Below are 20,968 nucleotides of genomic sequence, written 5' to 3'. Positions count from 1 at the left end.
TCTCAGCCCTTTGGCTAAGATCAAATGTAAAAGAGTATGTAGAATGATTGAGAAAGAAACCTCCAATGTCAACCTCTGGTTAACACACACACACACACACACACACACACACACACACACACACACACTATGTCTCTTGTGGGTCCTATGAGAGTCTTCTTAGCCTTCTGAGAGGCAGATACTTTCCTTTTACACATTTCAAAGCAACAAAATAGAGAGAGAGAGAGAGAGAGAGAGAGGAATCCCACGGCCTGCTGAACTTAGCAGGTGGCTTTACTCATTTCTCATCTCTAGAAGCAATATGCAAACTGTGAAACGCTGAGTAGATTTGCAAATATTTTCATGAAAACTGGATTCAAGTCAGTGACTTGGTGATAAGTATCAATCATAATATAGGTAATAATGCCTGCAGAGCTTTAATCAAAGTAAAAAAAAAATTCCACAAAGGCGTAAGTGACTTGAAAAATTCCACCACACTGTATATATTTTAACAGTGTATTACTTTGAACTTTCCCTCTCTATTCCCTCTTCTCTCTTCCCCACCTGATCCTTTTCAGTATCTCTGGAAAATTTTTTGTTCCAAGGGGGAATCAAAGTATCTTTGAGTAGGCAAATAGCCAGCTCAGAGGGTAAGGACTTAGAAGATACCCGCCTGACAACTGTCCCGAAATAAATAAGCAAACCACAGCACTTGTCAGCGTAAAGCTGTTTGAGTCTCCAAAATAGAAACCTAAGAGCAATTATCTATTTCAGAATTCTGTGGTAATCCCAAAATGCCAAACTTTTATGAGACCACTTATATGAAGGCATTAGACAAGAGCATGATAGAAACCTTTGCAAACATACAATTTGCTGCCTTGTCTGACCACCTAGTCATGGTTAGTAATTTCAAGTGCATCCTTAATGCTGGATGTTAATCATACCATGCGTGATGTTTTAGGTGTCTCTCTGAGAACCACAGGCACTGCAGGTCATGCTGTGGTTTCCGCATGGCATTCCTCCAGCCATCTTTATCACTAACTAACTCTTCAGAGCCTTACAAAGACACTGTAACCTTTGCCATTAGTCACATCAAGTCTCCCCAAAGCCTGAATCCCATCGTGTTCTGTCGCATTGTTGAGTCTCACTGAGGCTTTGCTACACTTCTACTTTCAGAAATCTGATGCAATCCAACACGGGCCACCCAGAGGATAGACATATTCAAACACGAAATTCTACTAATAACAAAAACTGGGTGCTCAAGAAATGGCCCAGTGGTTGAGAATACTGCTTTTCCAGAGGACCAGAGTACACTTCTAAGAACCCATACTGGGTGGCTCACCTCCTGTAACACCTGCTCCAAAAGATCAGACATCCAATTCTAGCCTCCCAGGGAACCCCACTCACATGCACACACTCATACCTGCACACAAGTCAAAACAGATATTAGGGACACGGAGCCCTCCAGACTGCTCAACAAAAGATGTCTTTCTGCTAGATTCCTCCTGCCAACAGAATCATTGGCAATAACCACCAATCCGGGCTGAAGATGACTGGAGGCCCATAAAATAAACACCCATTTGATTCTGGTTAGCACAACTCAGGTCATCAGCTTGGAAATATTGGGTTGGTCCACACAGTCCTTTTATCAAAAATTTCGTACATAGGGCCTAAGCCCCGGCACCCACTATTTCTTGCATATAGCCCACAGTTGACTAAGTAAGGATGTATGTATAACTATAAGTTAGAATTCTACTGGGGATTTGAACTGAGTTTGTGAAGATTCATCAGCAAGGACATAGCCACGTTTTTCCTTATACATAGCTAACCTGTATAATGGGGGGTGGGTGGATAGTCAGGGGGCAATATCAGTGGGCAATTGATTAGAGAAGGCAAAAGTAGGTATTTGTGTTCTTGATGGGTTCCTTCCCAAGTCTTGGTTCATATCTTTCATGAGAAGAAATACTTTTTTACCAGACCTCTAGGACTGGTGGTGTACAGAGGATAAGAAAGAAAAGAAGCTATCATAAATTTTGTTTAGTGCATGGCATTGCTATCTCTCAAATACTACTAAGTCAGTCTTTCTAGTATGGATTCTCTGAGTACTGCACTGCCAGCATATTTGTTCTGTGTAGATAGGAAACCACCTACAGATCACACCAAAGCTAAGCTGAGATACCATGTAGGAGGGAAAAGGGGGTTTCTCTTCAGTACGAACAGCTTTACACTGAACGTGTGGGTGGTAATGTTAAATATGCCACACAAACTCTCAGATCCATTTATTTTCACCCATATGGACTTTCCATGGTATACATGCCAGCTACAGCCACTTACAGCCTGCTCTGTGCTTCACAATTTCTGAACTGTTGGATTCTAGTGGAGTTGGTAGTGTATTACAAATGTTTTTGGGTTTTTTTTTTTTTTTTTTACTATGTTCAGCATGGTTTGTAGTTGATAGTCTGCTTTCTCTTGGTGATCACTTGGATCTACAGATGCTGGCTTGCCACAGACCCTCCTGAATTCTGAGATTACAGCCATGTAGCAGCCTACTTTAAAGAGGGGGTGGGGGCAGGGCTGGATGGATGGAATAGAAGGTAAAGGAACTTGCTGCCAAGGCTGACAACCCAAGCTTAAGCCCCCAGCCCCACATGGTGGAAAGGGAGAGCTAATGCCTATAGGCTGTCCTTTGACATTTGTATGCGTGTACGTTTTGGATTGGGTTTTTTGTTTGTTCGTTGGGTGGTTGGTTGGTTTTTTGGTAGTGGTGGTGGTGGTGGTGGTTTTTTGTTTGTTTTGGTTTTTTGTTGTTGTTTTTGCTGTTTTTTTGTTTTTGTTTTGTTTTGTTTTGTTTTTTGAGATAGGGTTTCTCTGTATAGCCTTGATAGTCCTGGAACTTGATCTGTAAACCATGACCTTGAACTCACAGAGATCCACCTGCCTCTGCCTCTCAAATGCTGGAATTAAAGGCATGTGCCACCACTGCCTGGTGAGGGTATGTTTTTTAAAAATGTTTTAAAAGTCTATCTTTTCAGTTCTGGGGGTAAAACTTGGGTCCTTAAGCCTGCTAGGCAAGTGCTCTACCAATCTATATCCATAGGCTTTTCACCTTTTAAACCCATCCTATAGTAATATCTCATTGCAAAATTAAATGAAATTTTGTTGCCAAAGCTCATTGTGAATGTAAATATAAAGGAAAAAAAAAAGGTGACCTTGCAGTTCTAATTAAAACAAAAAACAAAAAACCATGTGTGTGTCTGTGTGTGTGTCTGTGTGTATGTGTGTGTGTGTCTGTCTGTGTGTATGTGTGTGTCTGTGTGTGTAGTGTGTATGTGTGTGTGTATGTGTCTGTGTGTATGTGTGTGTGTCTGTGTATGTGGCTTTGTGTATGTGTGTGTGTGAGTGTATGTGTGTATGTGTCTGTGTGTGTATGTGTATGTGTCTGTGTATGTGTATGTGTGTATGTGTCTGTGTGTGTGTATGTGTGTGTATATATATGTGTGTGTGTGTGTGTGTGTGTGTGTGTGTGTGTGTGTGTCTGTGTGTATGTGTGTATGTGGGTGTTGTGTGTATGTGTCTGTGTGTGTTTATGTGTGTATGTGTCTGTGTGTGTATGTGTGTATGTGTATGTGTATCTGTGTATGTGTATGTGTGTGTGTGTGTGTGTCTGTGTGTGTCTGTGTGTGTATGTGTGTGTATGTGTGTATGTGTGTGTCTGTCTGTGTGTATGTGTGTATGTGTGTATGTGTCTGTGTGTGTATCTGTGTATGTGTATGTGTATCTGTGTATGTGTATGTGTGTATGTGTCTGTGTGTGTATGTGTGTATGTGTCTGTGTGTGTTTATGTGTGTATGTGTCTGTCTGTGTATGTGTCTGTGTGTCTGTGTGTGTGTGTATGTGTGTGTGTCTGTGTGTCTGTGTGTGTGTATGTGTGTGTGTCTGTGTGTGTGTGTGTGTGTGTGTGTGTGTGTGTGTGTGTGTGTATCTGTGTGTGTGAAAAACTCTCATGTAGCCTAAGCGGTGCCTCTAAGTTGCAGTGTAGCCAAAGTTGATTTTGAATTTCTGAAGGCTGGGATTACAAACATGTATACCACACTTATGCAGAACTGCAGCTTGAGCCTAGGGCTCCATGAATTCTAGGTGATCACTCTACCAACTGAAGCGTACATTCAACACTGTTTGTATTTTCCTTGGGTTGATGTTAGCTCTTCAAGGGTAAGATTTATAATTTAAATTCAAATATATATATATAAATATATGTATATAATTAATTGTATATATATAATTAATTGTATATATATAAATTTAACTAATTTTTTTGGTGAAAGAGAAAAATTTCCACTGGGATATATTTGGCTAATACATGGGCCAGCAAGGCAGCAAACTTGTCTCTTACAATCTCACTAAAACAGTATAAGGAGAAAGGCAGAAGATGGGGAGGAGCGAAAAAGGTGTTACTTACATTTCTAAAAACCTCTTGAAAAACACCCAGAGTTCAGTTTTTAATATTTGGTTATTTTTCTCTTACTAGAGCAAACTGTTGAAATTACAAAATAACGGTCAAAATAATGTTCTCAATTTAATTGCTCCATAGTTACTCAAAGTTCATAGTATTGAGACGGTTTTGATTTCATCTTTACTAAATGGTAAAATGATAGGTACATAAAATTAAAATCATTAAAGTAAATTTATGGATTAATATCTGTAAATGTTCCATTTATATATCTAATTGATATGTCTGTATACCTGCAATGACATAAAAGTGTTTTGGATGAAAAAGGTTATAAGTGGTAAAAGTACGAGAACCCTGTCTTAAATCCACACAGGTATACGCATGCGTACGCCCATACACACATCACTGAGAGGTTCCCCAGATGCCAATTTGGAATAAGGATTCCCACCCACTGAATGGACAATTCACAGACAGTCACCCACTGATGAGTCCCCAGACTATTTATGTCCAGTTATATTGCCAAAGAGAAGCCACCCTACTCGGTTGTTTATCTCTGGTAAGAATCCTATGAAGCCTGAGAAGCCCATGAGCCTCCTTTCACTGCATGAGGGAATGGGCATAGGCCAATTTTCCTATGGACATACTTGTTTATTTTTCATAAAGACAAAATTTTGCAGAGCATTTGCTACTGCAGAACACAAATGACCAATAGTTTTATTTAATACTCATTATGGAAGAGAAGGGCATTTCATATAAGAATGTAGAAGTGCTCTCTTGACCCAAATCCCATGGGCGGGAGAGCAGGACCCTCAGAAGTGCGGACACTCGTAAGAACTCAGAGGAGACAACTAAATTCTGCCCATCTTTGTGACCCAAGAGGAAATCACCTAGTGCCACCTGTGCCTTCTGGGCACAGGGACCCATCAGATTTCTGCCTGCACCAAGAGTTGAAAGCCAGTTATAAGGAGCACCTACACACCTGAGAGCAGAGCTCTTTGTTCCCAGATCTAGCTGAAAGAAAACAGGTCTACAAGAGTGCTGACACACAAGCCTACAAGAGGATCAAGCCACTGTCAGAGACAGACAAACAAGCTAGCACCAGAGACAACCTGATGGCAGATAGGCAAGAGCATCTCAGGGGCAGAAAATACCATAGAAAACATTGACACAATAGTCAAAAAAAAAAAAAAAAAAAAAGCAACATGCAAAAAGCTCCTAGCCCAAAACATCCAGGAAATCCAGGACACAATGAGAAGATCAAACCTAAGGATAATAGGGATAGAAGAGAGTGAAGACTTCCAACTTAAAGGGTGAACAAATATCTTCAACAACATTATAGAAGAAAACTTCCCTGAACTAAAGAAAGTGATGCCCATAAACATACAAGAAGCCTACAGAACTCAAAATAGATTGGACCAGAAAAGAAATTCCTCCCATCACATAATAATCAAAACACTAAATGCACAAAAGCAGTAAGGGAAAAAGATCAAGTAACATATAATGGCAGACCTATCAGAATTACACCAGACTTCTCACCAGAGACTATGAAAGACAGGAGATCCTAGGCAGATGACATACAGACCCTAAGAGAAGACAAATGCCAGCCCAAGATACTATATCCAGCAAAACTCTCAATTAACATAGATGGAGAAACCAAGATATTTCATGAAAAAACCAAATTTACACAATATCTTTCTACAAATCCAGCCTTACAAAGAATAATACATGGAAAACTCCAACACGAGGAGGAAAGGTATACCCTAGAAAAAGCAAGAAGGTAATCTCCTTGCAACAAAACCAAAATAAGAGAAACACACAAACATAATTCTACCTGTAACAACAAAAATAACAGGAAGCAGAAATCACTATTCCTTAGTATCTCTTAACATCAATGGACTCAATTCCCCAATAAAAGACAACAGACTGGATATGTAAAGAGGACCCAGCATTTTGCTGCATACAGGAAACAGACCTCAGTGATAAAGACAAACACTACCTCAGAGTAAAAGACTGGAAAACAATGTTCCAAGCAAATGATCTGAAGAACTAAGCTGTGGTAGCCATTTTAATATCACATAAAATCGACTTTCAACCACAAGTAATCAAAAAAGATAAGGAAGGACACTTCATATTCATCAAAGGAAAAATACACCAAGATGAACTTTCAATCCTAAATGTCTATGTTCCAAATGCAAGGGCACCTACATTCATAAAAGAAACCTTACTAAAGCTCAAATCACACATTGCACATCACACAATAATAGTAGAAGATTTCAACACCCCACTCTCATCAATGGACAGATCATGGAAACAGAAATTAAACAGAGACATAGAAAAACTAACAGAAGTTATGAACCAACTGGACTTAACAGATATTTATAGATCATTTCATCCTAAAAGAAAAAGATATACCTTCTTCTCAGCACCTCATAGTACCTTCTCCAAAACTGACCATATAATCAGTCACAAAACAGGCCTCAACAGATACAAGAAGATAGAAATAATCCCATGCATCTTATCAGATTACCTCAGACTAAGGCTGGTCTTCAACAACAACAAAAATGACAGAAAGCCCACATATACATGGAAGTTGAACAACGCTCTACTCAATGATAACTTGGCCAAGGAAGAAATAAAGAAAGAAGTTAAAGACTTCTTAGAATTTAATGAAAATCAAGGCACAACATACCCAAACTTATGGGACACAATGAAAGCAGTTCTAAAAGGAAAACTCATAGATCTGAGTGCATCCAAAAAGAAACATAAGATATCAAACATTAACAGCTTTACAGCACACTTAAAAGCTCTGGAACAAAAGGAAGCAAACACACCCAAGAGGAGTAGAAGGCAAGAAATAATCAAATTCAGGGCTGAAATTAACCAAGTAGAAATAAAAAGGACTATGCAAAGAAGCGACAAAACCAGGAGCTGGTTCTTTGAGAAAATCAAGAAGATAAACTCTTAGCCAGACTAACCAGAGGGCACAAAGAGTGTATCCAAATAAACAAACTCAGAAATGAAAAGGGAAACATAACAACAGAATCTGAGGAAATTCAAAAGATCATCAGATCCTACTACAAAAGCCTATATTCAACAAAATTGGAAAATCTGGAGGAAATGCACAATTTTATAGACAAGTATGAGGTAACAAAGTTAAATCATTAACAGAGAAACCATCTGAACAACCCTATAGCCCCTAAAGAAATTGAAGCAGTTATTAAAAGTCTCCCAACAAGAAAAGAGCCCAGGACCAGATGGGTTTACTGCAGAATTCTATCAGACCTTCATAGAAGACCTCATACCAATACTATCCAAACTATTCCACAAAACTGAAACAGACAGAGCACTACCAAATTCCTTCTATGAAGCCACAATTACTTTTATACCTAAAGCACACAAAGACCCAACAAAGAAAGAGAACTTCAGACCCATTTCCCTTATAAATATTGATACAAAAATACTCAATAAAATTCTCACAACCTGAATCTAAGAACACATCAAAACGATCCATCATGATCAAGTAGGCTTCAGCCCAGGGATTCAGGGATGGTTCAATATAGGGAAATCCATCAACGTAATCCACTCTATAAGCAACCCCCCCAAAAAAGCCACATGATCATTTTATTAGATGTGGAGAAAGCATTTGATAAAATTCAACAACCCTTTATGATAAAAGTCCTGGAAAGGTCAGGAATTCAAGGACCATACTTAAACATAGTAAAAGCAATATACAGCAAACCAGTAGCTAACATTAAACTAAATGGAGAGAAACTTGAAGCAATCTCACTAAAATCAGGGACTAGACAAAGCTGTCTACTCTCTTCCTACTTATTCAATATAGTATTCAAAATACTAACAAGAGCAATCAGACAATTAAAGGAGATCAAAGGGATACAAATTGGAAAGGAAGAAGTCAAAATATCACTATTTGCAGATGATATGATAGTATACTTAAGTGACCCCAAAAGTTTTACCAGAGAATTACTAAGCCTGATAAACAACTTCAGGAAAGTGGCTGGGTACAAAGTTAACTCAAACGAATCAATAGCCTTCCTCTACTCAAACAGGCTGAGAAAGAAATTAGGGAAATGATACCCTTCACAATAGTCCCAAATAATATAAAATACCTCGGTGTGACTCTATCCAAGCAAGTGAAAGACCTGTATGACAAGAACTTCAAATCTCTGAAGAAAGAAATTGAAGATCTCAGAAGATTTCCATGAAGACCTCAGAAAAGCTCCCATGCTCATCGATTGGCAGGATTAATGTAGGAAAAATGGCCATTTTGCCAAAAGCAATCTACAGATTCAATGTAATCCCCATCAAAATTCCAACTCAATTCTTCATAGAGTTAGAAAGAGAAATTTACAAATTTATTTGGAATAACAAAAAACCCAGGACAGTGAAAACTATACTCAACAATAAAAAGAACTTCTGGGGAAATCACCGTCCCTGACCTCAAGCACTATTACAGAACAATAGTGATAAAAACTGTATGGTATTGGCACAGGTAGATCAATGGAACAGAATTGAAGACCCAGAAATGAACCCACACACCCATGGTCACTTGATCTTTGACAAAAGAGCTCAAACCATCCAATGGAAAAAAATAGCATTTTCAACAAATGGTGCTGATTCAACTAGAGATCATTATGTAGAAGAATGCAAATTGATCCATTTTTATCACCCTGTACAAAGCTTAAGTCCAAGTGGATCAAGGACCTCCACATCAAACCAGATACATTAAACTAATAGAAGAAACAGTGGGGAAGTGTCTTGAGCACATGGGCATTGGGGAAAATTTCCTGAATAAAGCAAATGAGACCTTATAAAACTGCAAAGCTTCTGTAAGGCAAAGGACACTGTCATTAGGACAAAACAGCAATCAACAGATTGGGAAACGATTTTTACCAATCTTACATCTGATAGAGGGCTAATATCCAAAATATACAAAGAACTCAAGAAGTTAGACTCCAAAGAGCCAGTAGCCCTATTAAAAATGGGGTGCAGAGTTATACAAAGAATTCTCAGCTGAGGAATATGGAATGCATGAGAAGTATCTAAAGACATTTTCAATATCCTTAGTCATCAGAGAAATGCAAATCAAAACAACCCTGAGATTCCACCTCACACTAGTCAGAATGACTAAGATCAGAAACTCAGGTGACAACAGATGCTGGTGAGGGAGTGGAGAAAGAGGAACTCTCCTCCATTGTTGGTGGGTTTGCAAGCTGGTACATCCACTGTGGAAATCAGTCTGGAGGTTCCTCAGAAAAGACAGTGTACTACCTGAGGACCCAGCTATACTTCTCCTGGGCATATACCCAAAAGATGCTCCAACATACAACAAAGACACATGCTCCACTATGTTCACAGCAGCCTTATTTATAATAGTCAGAAGCTGGAAAGAACCCAGATGCCCTTCAACAGAAGAATGGACATAGAAAATGTGGTACATCTACACAATGGAGTACTTCTCAGCTATCAAAAACAATGACTTCATGAAATTCATAGGCAAATGGATTGAACTAGAAAACATCATCCTGAGTGAGGCAACTCATTCACAGAAAAACACACATGGTATGCACTCACTGATAAGTAGATATTACCCCAAAAGCTCAAATTACCCAAGATGCAATCCACAGACCACAGGAAGATCAAGATGAAGGATGACCAAAGTGCGGATGCTTCACTCCTTCTTAAAAGGGGGAACAATAATATTCATAGAAGTGGATATGGAGGCAAAGTTTGGAGCTGAGACTGAAGAAACATCCTGCCCCACATGTGGCCCATATATATACAGCCACCACAACTAGATAAGATTGATGAAGCTAAGCAGTACATGCTGACAGGAGCTGGCTTTGGATGTGTCCTGAGAGACACAGTCATATCATGTCAAATATAGAGGTGAATTCTAGCAGTAAACCATTGAACTGAGAACAAGACCCCCATTGGAGGAATTAGAGACAGGATCGAAAGAGCTGAAGGGGCTTGCAACCCCATAAGAACAACAATGGTAAGCAACCAGAGCTCCCAGGGACTCAACCACTACCCACAACATGGACAGACCCCTGTCTCCAGCTGCATATGTAGCAGAGGATGGCGTTGTTGGGCACCAATGGAAGGAGAAGTGCTTGGTCCTGCCAAGGTTGGATCCCCCAGTGTAGGGGAATGTCAAGGGGGTCAGGAAGGTGGCGTGTATGGTGAGGGGAACACCCTTATAGAAGAAGGGGAGGGGGTGGGATAGGGGGCTATGTCCAGGAAACTGGGAAAAGGAATACATTTGAAATGTAAATAATAAAATATCCAATAAGAAAAAGTGATCTTCCTCCTGCTCTTCCCTTCTTGTTCCCACTCTGTCCCCTCACTTCTTCCCCCCTCTCTCCCCATTCCCTTTCCCCCTCTCTCTCCACTTTCTTATCACCAGCCTCTACTCCTCTACTTCTCTAGTCTGTCTGTCTGTCTCTCTCACTCTCACTCTCTCTCCACCTTTCTCTGCTTCTATTACCCTCTCAACTTCCTATGCCCTGAATAAACTACTGAAATTCTATCCTAATTCCAAGATAAAATTCATTTAACTTTTTTTTTCTAAAGAAACTTGCCAGCATCTCAAAGAAGCAGCTTTCAAAAATCTGACATTCTGGGAGGGGGTTGGGGGGAAGAACCCTGTGAGTGGGGACTGGGAGGGGGCAACATTTGGGTTATAAATAAATAAAATAATTAACTAATTAAAAAAATCAAGCATTCTAACACAACGTAACTCAAAGATGGACTAATTGGATGCCTACACACTAAATAGTGGTAGTAGAATATGAAAAGTTTTTCTTTCCTGTAATTAGGCTGTAAGGATACTATAAGGGCAGGAAGTGTTGCACATACACTAAAAGTATTGCAGTTCCTTACGGAATAATCTCGGCGTTGAGCTGTATTTCAGCAGACAGTGCTCATTGGTGTGTCATGCATGCTGCGTGCACTCGGCAAAATGAACGTGTCGTGCATTCAGAACCATGGCTGCCATGAGGCTGTGAGATACAATAAGCCTGCAGGCCTTTTGGGTTAATTTTTGGTTGTGCCTTCAGAAACCTTTTTTAGCTGCCAAATTTTTATCAACTTCTACAGTCAGTTACATAACTTCATTAGGGAGCAACCCAGAGTTTAAGAAGCTGGAATTCACTAAATAAAATATAAATACATAGGATGTACACACACACATTACAGATCTTGTATGTACTTGGATGATTTTTAGAGGGATGTACTAGAATAGGGCTAAGGACTGGGGTTTATATACAGATTCTTATTTTTTTAGTTTATTATACTTTTAATCCTTTTAATTTTTAATCAACCTATAAATGCTTCATTAATATTTTCTGTATTTTAGCACTATATTAGGTTGGTCCTGTGAAATCATCATTTTTTTTTAATATTTGGGAGATTATCGATAGGTGAAATTGAGATAAAAGTTATTTAAAATAGATTTATCCGTTACTAATTCAGCATTTGAAATAATCTGTATGTTCACCATGTACTGCATAACCCAAGCCCAATGTGATAGATATATTTGAGTTTAATTCCTTTTTCTAAAAGTAATTTAATCACTTCTTAAAATGGGCTTATTTTTGCAAACTAATTTCTAATGGTTTCTGAACCTACTTTAAAAGTAGTATTATAAAAATATGATTAAATTGAAAAACCTAAGGTCAGATCCCAGCACTTTCGCTGTGGCTCTGGCCCATGATAAGGCAGAAATTACACATGTGACAAGTGGGGGAGTGTGCCACTCACTGTTATACAAGGCAGACAGAAGGCTGGGGCTGAGGCTGTTTTGTTTTGTTTGTTTTGTTTTGTTTTGTTTCTCAAGACAGTGTTTCCCTCTGTGTAGCCCTGGCTGCCCTGGAACTCACTTTGCAGACCAGACTGGCCTGGAACTCAGAGACTGTCCTGTCTCTGCTTCCCAAGTACTGGGATCAAAGGCATGTGCCACCACATTGAGCTGAGGCTGGTTTCTTAACGCCAGTACTATGCCTTTCGTGAGTCCCAGCCTCCTTGTTCATGCCCTGTGCTTTGTAGGATGTTTATTAGAACCTCTGGCTACTGCCTACCAAATCCTAGCAATATTTGCTACCTTTCCTGACACGAACAATTGGCTCAACATATTTCCATCAAGCAAGAGTTAAGAGGTCAGGTTGGGAAGTGAAACTGCCCTTAGTTAAACACTACTGTCTGGATGTATTAATCTTTGCACATAAAATTCTCCATTCCTTTCAAGGATGAACAGCTGCTCTGATTTCTTTTAAACGAAACTTCAAAACCCCAGGATGAGTTCCTGGAATGGTTTCAAAGTCTGCCTGGCTGCTATAGTAATAATTTATTAGCTACAGGGGGTCATAGATCCTGCCTGTGATCTGCCAGATAGAATGCTTAGTTCAGAAGCCTTCATCTTGGATTCTGCTACAACCCTACAATTAACTCCTTGTGTCTCAGTTTTACTGCTTTTCAAGTGAGAGCAATTGTACATCACTCACATTATAAACATGGCCTGTAAGGAGAAAATGAACAGAACTAGGGAAGTCTTCTGATAGGTACACAACATACCGAACACTAGCAAGTCAGTACAGTCTGGGGGGCGGGGGAAATAAACACAGCACATTAATAGAATCGTCAAGACGGCTCAGCGGGTGCAGGTGCTTGCTGCCAAGCCTGATGACTTGAGCCCGATACCTGTAAACCACTGCGGACAGGAGGAAGGAGCCAAAGCCGTGCTCTCACCTCCATATCACATCATAAAGCTAATGAACAACATTAAAGTGTTCCGTGTGTTTTCTTATTTTTAACTATGGACGACTCGTCTTGCTAGTGTAGGAGTGGGATCCTTTCCCATTAAAAATGCCAGGAATTTGCTACTGCTGAACTGAGAAAATGTGCTCTGACCACTGTAAAAAGGCACTCCCCTGAACCCTCTGGCTCCAGGGCTCCTTAGTCCACGCTCAGTTACAGTGAGTGCAGTGCTATCGACAGAAATAAGCAAGGCAAACCTGCCAGGGCTGCGTCAGAGGCTCCCGGGATGAAGACTTCTGGAGAAACGAATCCAAACCGTGTGGGGCGTAGATGTCATAATAATTGAGTTAGTTTTTGGATTTTAGGACTTGATGGAAAGAGACACCGAGACATGTGAGAAAAGAGTGGAAGGGGAAACTGCAAGATCGCCAGGATAAAAGTTAATCACTTGAAACATTTCCGAGGCATAAGAAAGTCAAAACCTTCCTGTACTAAATGGCTTCCATCAAAACAACGTATTAAGATCATTCACAATCACGCGGGCCACAGTTTCTATGAATAGTGTTATTGGTAAAGATACAAGTTGTTTCTATATTTTCTCTCTTTCTCTCTGAAGTGATACTTGGCGAGGTGGCTCAGAAAATAAAAGTGACACTCCACATGAGCCCGACAGCAAGCGCTTGATCCCTGGAACCCACAGTGGAAAGAGAAGACTGACTCTCAAGGGTTGTTCTTTAACCTCCATATTGTGAGTGCACTGGGTCTTACACACACACACACGCACACCCGAGGTGACTCATAAATGCAATTGCTGTATGAAACTACAACCTGACTTCAATCCCTGGGACCCACAGTGGTAGCAGAGAATCAATCCCCAAAAGCTGTGCTAGGACCTCCATCTGCTCTCTCACACACATCATGCTCACGCAATCATAATAAATAAAAATTAAATCTAAAAAGGGCATTCTTCCTTAAATGTTCGCGATGAAGCAAGACAGCCAATGTCAACCTATGGCCCCCACACAAATATGTGTGGGTACACTCTCGCCCACGCAGGCACACACACACCGTAAATAAATGTCTAAAGTTATAAGCTTATAAGTAAAACAAAAGCAACAATAAAGAAATGGCCAACAATATTTCACTCTGATATATTCTAGATTGTAAAGCCTGATCAAGAACTTCACACAGTGTAAAGCTTTATAAACATTATTGTTTAGAAACTGCTCGTTTTTCGCTATCAATCAATGTACATCCTGCCGTGTTACTCGTAAGTTTGCACTCAGCACTTGAGCACTTGCCTGGTGGAAATCAATACACATCCTAATTTTGGAATTTTCCAAAGAAATGTGTGTATGTTCTTAAGTAGGCGGAATGTCTAAATAGAAAGAACATGACAACAGTTATTCTTTGTCTTCTCTGTCAGGCTTGCTGTTTGTGGGGGGGATGCTTCTTTAAGTGTGCTGTGTGTACCTGACATAATCAGAGGACTGGTTGCTAAGTGATTTTTCTGTAGCTCCACCACCACAAGACAAGACTTTAGGGTTGCTTTACTCCGTCTCCCCCCTTACTCTATGGCCTCTTCTAGCCGCCATCACTCCAACAATTACAAAAGTCTGCATTGCTAGACAATTCTATTCAGAAGGTAGGCTTGGTTTTCTATGTTTTTAATTTTACTTATTATTTATTTTTGTGTCTGGGTGTGCATGTAGAGATCAGAGGTTAAGAAGATCTAGGTTCTGTCTTGCCACATGTGCGTCTTGGCGATCAAACAGATTATCAGGCTCAGTGATGAGCATTTTTACTCACTGAGCCATCACATCAGTCCCAGGCTTTAAATATTTCAAAAATGAATTATAAATAAAAACTGTGTTGTACATACTGTAAAATAATGCTACAGTGAGAAGTCTTGTTTCTCGCCGAAACCGATTTTATTAATAAATTTAGGCTGCTACAATGGCTTCCAAGTCTGAGGATCTGAGTTGAATCCTTGAGACCCACATAATGGAAAAAGAAAAACGACTCCTACAAGTTGTCCTCTGACCTACACATGTGCATGACCTATGCCCTGATCCCCCCTCTCTCCCTTCCCCCACCACGCTCGCGCGCACACACACACACACACACACACACACACACTTAAAACCTTTAAAAGAAAAGCCAACCCTTTTGTTAGATGTGGGACATAACCTTTGATTCTTTCCTATTAATCACTTCCCATACATATCAAACAATTAGCAGTAATAATTCAATCATTTAATATGCACCCAATCATACCTGATATTTACCATAGTCTACAGAGAGCATGGTAAAACCCTAAATTGGCAACTTCTAACAGCAACAGCAGCAGCCTAGCCCCATGTGTGTGGGGCTCTGAGTAGAGAGATCAAGGGAGAGTTGACAGCAAGTCAGTCTCACAAGGTTGTCTCCCTCACTAGCAAGTGGCAAGGACCTGAGCAAAACCTGAGGCATGAGCATGACCAAATTACATGACCATGTTTCTATGAACTCTTCGGGTAGGCTGGCAATCTGTAGGTTTGAGGACAGCAGACACTGCAGTGTTGAGTCTGAAGATGTCTTCCTGTTCAAGCATCCCATGATTTTCTGTTAAGATGCCCATCAAGTTGAAGATACTCATTCACACAACAAGGAACAATCTGATCTACCCCAAATCTACCTATTTCAATGTTAGTCACATCTTTAAAAAATATCTCATAGCTCTATCTACATATGCTTGACCAAAAAAATAAAATTAACTATTATTAACCTTTCTGTAGGATGATGTCATTATGCAAGTGAAGGCAGGTACAAGATAGAACAAAGCCTGTCATTGGATGAAAAGGAAGGATGGGTGGGAGAAAAGTTCTAGATAGGAGGAGGAGACTGGAGCGAGGGAGGAGAAGCAGTGGAGAGAACAATTGGATCAAAAAAGGGGGGGGTTGTATGAGTAGGTGAGCAATTATATATTATCAATTGGATCAGAAAAATAAAGGACTTTATATGTCTAGGTGGGCAATTATAGCTTATAATAGAAGGTATTTAATTTGTTTTATGAATTATCCCACTAAAGGCCATATGGCTCCATGATGCCAGCTAGCAAGGGTTTGTGGTTATTTTTGATGTTTACCACAATAGGAAACTCAGCCTCTCTTAATGTGGGCTCCACAGGAATTCTGGGTTAATTTCCTAATGACAGATAAGAAAAGCCTAAACAGGGCTGGGGATTTAGCTCAGCGGTAGAGTGCTTACCTAGGAAGCGCAAGGCCCTGGGTTCGGGTCCCCAGCTCCGAAAAAAACCAAAAAAAAAAAAAAAAAAAAAAAAAAGCCTAAACAGGCTCATACACCATTGTTTAGCTTACTTTTTTAAAAAATTGTTTTAATTTTCATAATTGGTGTGACTTTGAGTTTTATGGTTGTATTATTCCTCTGGGAAAGAGGGCAAGATACAAGCTTTTCTGGTTACAGACTAAGGAACATGATATTTTGGGAGAAATGTTTTGTCTTTGTGTTTTTTAAAAGGGTGATTAGGCTCTGGACACTTTTCAAAGCAAAGTCATATGGATCAGATTTGATAGAGGGAGACCACCTGAAGAACTAAATTCAAGAGAAACAAACAAAAAGATATCTCTATTTTAAACTCTTATCTTGAGCATTATATTTTCCAGAATGTGCCTGCTTGGATTCCTGATCTCAAGGACTTTCAGCTGGGTCCAGTCAAGGCAGGCACATCAGGCTACAACATTTGCTCCATTTTCCCTACCCCTTAACCCCCAAGGATATCTCAACACCCATGTACAGGTTGAAGAAGTTATTGAAGAGTCATCACCCCAATTCCCTGGACTTTTGGGGGGCTGAAAGTGGTTATTCTAAGGTGGTTTTTGTGAGTAATTTAGAATTGGTCATAATTTAACAGGGAGGAATTAGCAAGATTGATTTGTACAGTCACAATCTCATTTGAAAACTAAGCTAAAATCATATCTTTACTTTGGTATAGAATTTATTTGTTAAAAAATTTTGAAAGTAGAAGGTTTACAGCCAGTCCTTCTATTGATACCATTACAAACTTCTGAGTTGATTATACATGTGAGTTAAGGGGAAAATAGCAAATTCATGGTTTGTTAGAGTGCTTTCAAGATAATTTATTAAAATAGTTAACAGACAACAGTTCGGATTACCTTATATAGATAGATTGTTTTCAAAACTTCAGAAATCCACAGAACATAACATTTAAAGTTATTTATCTTTTGTTGAAACATATCTGCTCCTAGCAGTTCCCCTTTGATGGATTTAAGGAAGAAATGGAACATCTCTACCTATAGGTGAGGAAATACTTTGTGACTAGGCAGCCACTAGGCAGAAACCGCCTGTTTCATCTACAGATTAATACTGTCCAAAAAGGGACACCTTATGCAGAATAGTTGTTGACTGATAATCTTTGCCAAGCCAGAATTATCAGCCCTTAGAGGTCTCTGCATTTCAAGAGTCTGTCAGTTGATTTTGGGCCAGAAGGCTGAAGACTTGCACTCACATGTTGCTAACAGAGGACTGTGCTAGTGGAGATTTGTCTCTACAACCTCTCAGTTCTGGAAGCCATGTTAGGCTTCCTATGTGTATAGATATTTGGTCATTCTCAGATTTCTGACAGGGTTGAAGACTGATTATAGTCTCATAGCCTATCAGGCTGTTTAACTCTGAATATACATGTTTTATTAGATAGCTATCAGATAGTATGCAAGCTAGCCAGGATATAACATAGATTTTTGAGCCTTTCTTAAGCTGGAATGGATAACTAAATGTCCTGTTTAACTGTTAAAACGTTGGACTGTGTGTTAGGTATATTTTATTCTTTTAATTACAAAATAATAATAGTTGTGCTCAGCGCTTGGTCCTGTAAAGACTCAATGCCCCAGTGTAGCGGAAAGCCAGGGTGTTGAGGTGGGAGTGAGTTGGTGGGAGTGGGAGCATCGTCATATAAGCAGGGGGAGGCGGGAGGAGGGCTGGAAGAGAGGGAAAGCGAATAATATTTGAAATGTAAATACATAAAATAGCCAATAAAAATAAAAGTAATAAAAACAAAGGAGGAACAAACAAGGAATCAAGTCAAAGGCAACTTAAAAATAATCTAACTCAAATACCCCATTTTCCAGATAAGAAAGTGAGAAGCTTGGTTATACTCACAGGTCATAAAGACGAAAGCCGAGTTCGCCAGGTTCCCACAGTGAGGGCGGGAGCTCACTCCTCTTTTCAGAGTCTTTACCCTGGCACCCAGGAAGTTAGCACTTCCTATGTAGCCCATACATACATTTCTTTTACAGATGAGGGCACATAGTTTTTTTTTCAGAAGGAGTGGGGAGCATTTTTTTTTTATTATTTTTTAAATTTGGTGAAAAGCAGAATTTCCTGAAAGCAAAGGAATAGAGGACCATGGAAAACAGATGCAATGTTTGCCTGGCCACTGCTACAGTTCTTTTGCTCATATCTGACTCTGGTCAGTGTAGCTGCTTTCTTGTATTGGTTGCATAAATGCATATGTAAACTGTGTGAACATGCTTATAATTCAGGGTTTAAAGCACAGAAACGCTCCACCCCAACTAAGCAAAAATTGTCGGCTGATGACTAGTGCCTTGGCCATTTCTGTTACTATTTCTTAAATGTGAGAAAATGTAGTTTGTACATCTATGGAGTAAAGAAGCAACAGTGACTTTGTACTCCTGTGCTCCTAGTAGGGCAGAAAGGTATTTGCTGTGTTGATGGGGTTTCTTGTGAGACTCTTCAGGTGATTTCCTACCACTTATAAGACAGAGTTCTCTAGAATAAGTCTAGGAGCTGCTCTCCTGAGAATGCTGAGTGTGAACATTCACACTGATCTCACCCTAATTGTGCCTGGAAAATGAGGAGACAGTGAGAGACGAAGGAAAGGAAAGAGAGCACAGGAAGAGGAAGGGGTAAACGGGGTCAACTCTTCCCTTCCCTGATAGGAACCAGTAGCTGGCACAGAGTTTGAGAGCCTTTTAATGAACTCCTCTACATGTCTTGCAAGGGTCTTAAGGTCTTTCATTTTTATATACTCGCTTCTGGGCTTGAGTGCTTCATTCTTTTTTTAAGAGAAAAAAAAAAGAACTCAGGAAAGAGTATAATAAAAATATCTTGATTATTTTTTCTCCTTATGAAGGGTGTGAGAGGCACTCCTTTTGCTCCTGACCACTAACATGCCAGATTAATGTACCTGGATGACGGTAAAGCAGGGCCATGATGGTCTTTATTTGGGACTAACCGCTTACCCCCAAAACTCATGTCGAAAACTGACCTCTAATGTCATAAGAGGGGGTGAAGCCTTTAAAGTTAATTAGGTTTAGATGCGATCATGTGATGGGTTTAGTGTTCTATACAAAAAACCAAGAGAGAGCTTCCTCCCTGTACTGTGAGGACGCCAGCATGTTGGAGTTCTGACAACTAGGAGCAGAACCCCGCCCTCAGGAGCAGAATCTTCTTGCTCTTTGACTCTTCAACCTCCAGAGAATAGCATCTACTGAAGCCACCCAAGCTACAGCAACTCACTCAAAAGCTACTTCCTGGGCACTGCTAGCCCTCTAGATGTTTCTCTGTGGATAAAGCAGCAATACATCAGATGAGGTTTGGTTTTCATAGGACTTTGTTGGGGACTTTGTTTCTGCCACGGACCATAGCAAGCAAGTTAGCAAGCAAGCAGGCACTAGCAAAGAGTGCTTTCTAAAGAGGGAATCGTTGAGTCAAGTAGCAAGGAGAAACAAGTGGGAGACAGTCTAGTGGAAGAACAACTCAAGCACTGGGAACCAAGCTGTCACTATTGTGCTTATGTAAGATGGGACAGTTACTCTGAGTTATGTCAGGAAAGAATGACACAAGTACAAGATAAACTTGAGTGTTAGTATTCCGATGTGGACATGGGGCCGAATAGCAAGAAGAGTCAGGAAGAGTCGGCTTCTAAATAACAATAAGATAATGATGACTTCAGAAGACTGCTCATCCATGCAACGTCTGTGTCACTGTCATCTGAAGCCAACCACACCAGCAATTTACTGTCTTCACTTGTAAAATTAACATCTTATATTAATGGGATACTTTTGTTACAATTAATGGGCCAATGCTGACACATCATTAACGCAACCCACACTTAATTCAAATTTCTAATGCTTCTTTTTTTTCTTAGGATCTCATTCAGGAAATTGTATTGCTTGTAGTCATATGTCCTTTGGCTTCTCATGGCTATACAAGATCATAAAACTTACCTATTTTTTATAATCTTTACGATGTTGAGGTTATTGAACCAGTGGGGTCAAGACTTTTATGGCATATCCCTTGTTTGGAATTTCTATGTTTTCTAAATCATAATTAGACTTCAAATGTGGGTTACTGGGAGTCTAGAATGTGACTCTCACCACATACAGTAACAACATAACCATTGCTGATGCTATGTTAGCAGAGGGGCCAATTTCATTCTAATCATTTATCATTTTCTCTTGTCTCTGACATCAAGTCTCAACTACCCTCTTCCCCCTTTCACTCCTATTCACAGCACCCCCACCCCTTCAGCATTTCAACCACACTACCAAAGCTTTTTTAAAGTAAATTCTCACTATTTTTTAAAATAAAGCTCTGATCTATTTAAATAAATAAAAATAGAAAAGCTTCTATCTAGCCAAATAGCCCCACCTCGAAATAGAACCATTGTAATGGGAAGGTAAGACCAGAGTTTATTGTACTGCTGTTAGGTCTTCTCAATCT

This window comes from Rattus rattus, chromosome 11 (assembly GCF_011064425.1).
Source record: "Rattus rattus isolate New Zealand chromosome 11, Rrattus_CSIRO_v1, whole genome shotgun sequence".
NCBI classification, from domain to species: domain Eukaryota; kingdom Metazoa; phylum Chordata; class Mammalia; order Rodentia; family Muridae; genus Rattus; species Rattus rattus.
This window is presented reverse-complemented; position numbering follows the sequence as displayed.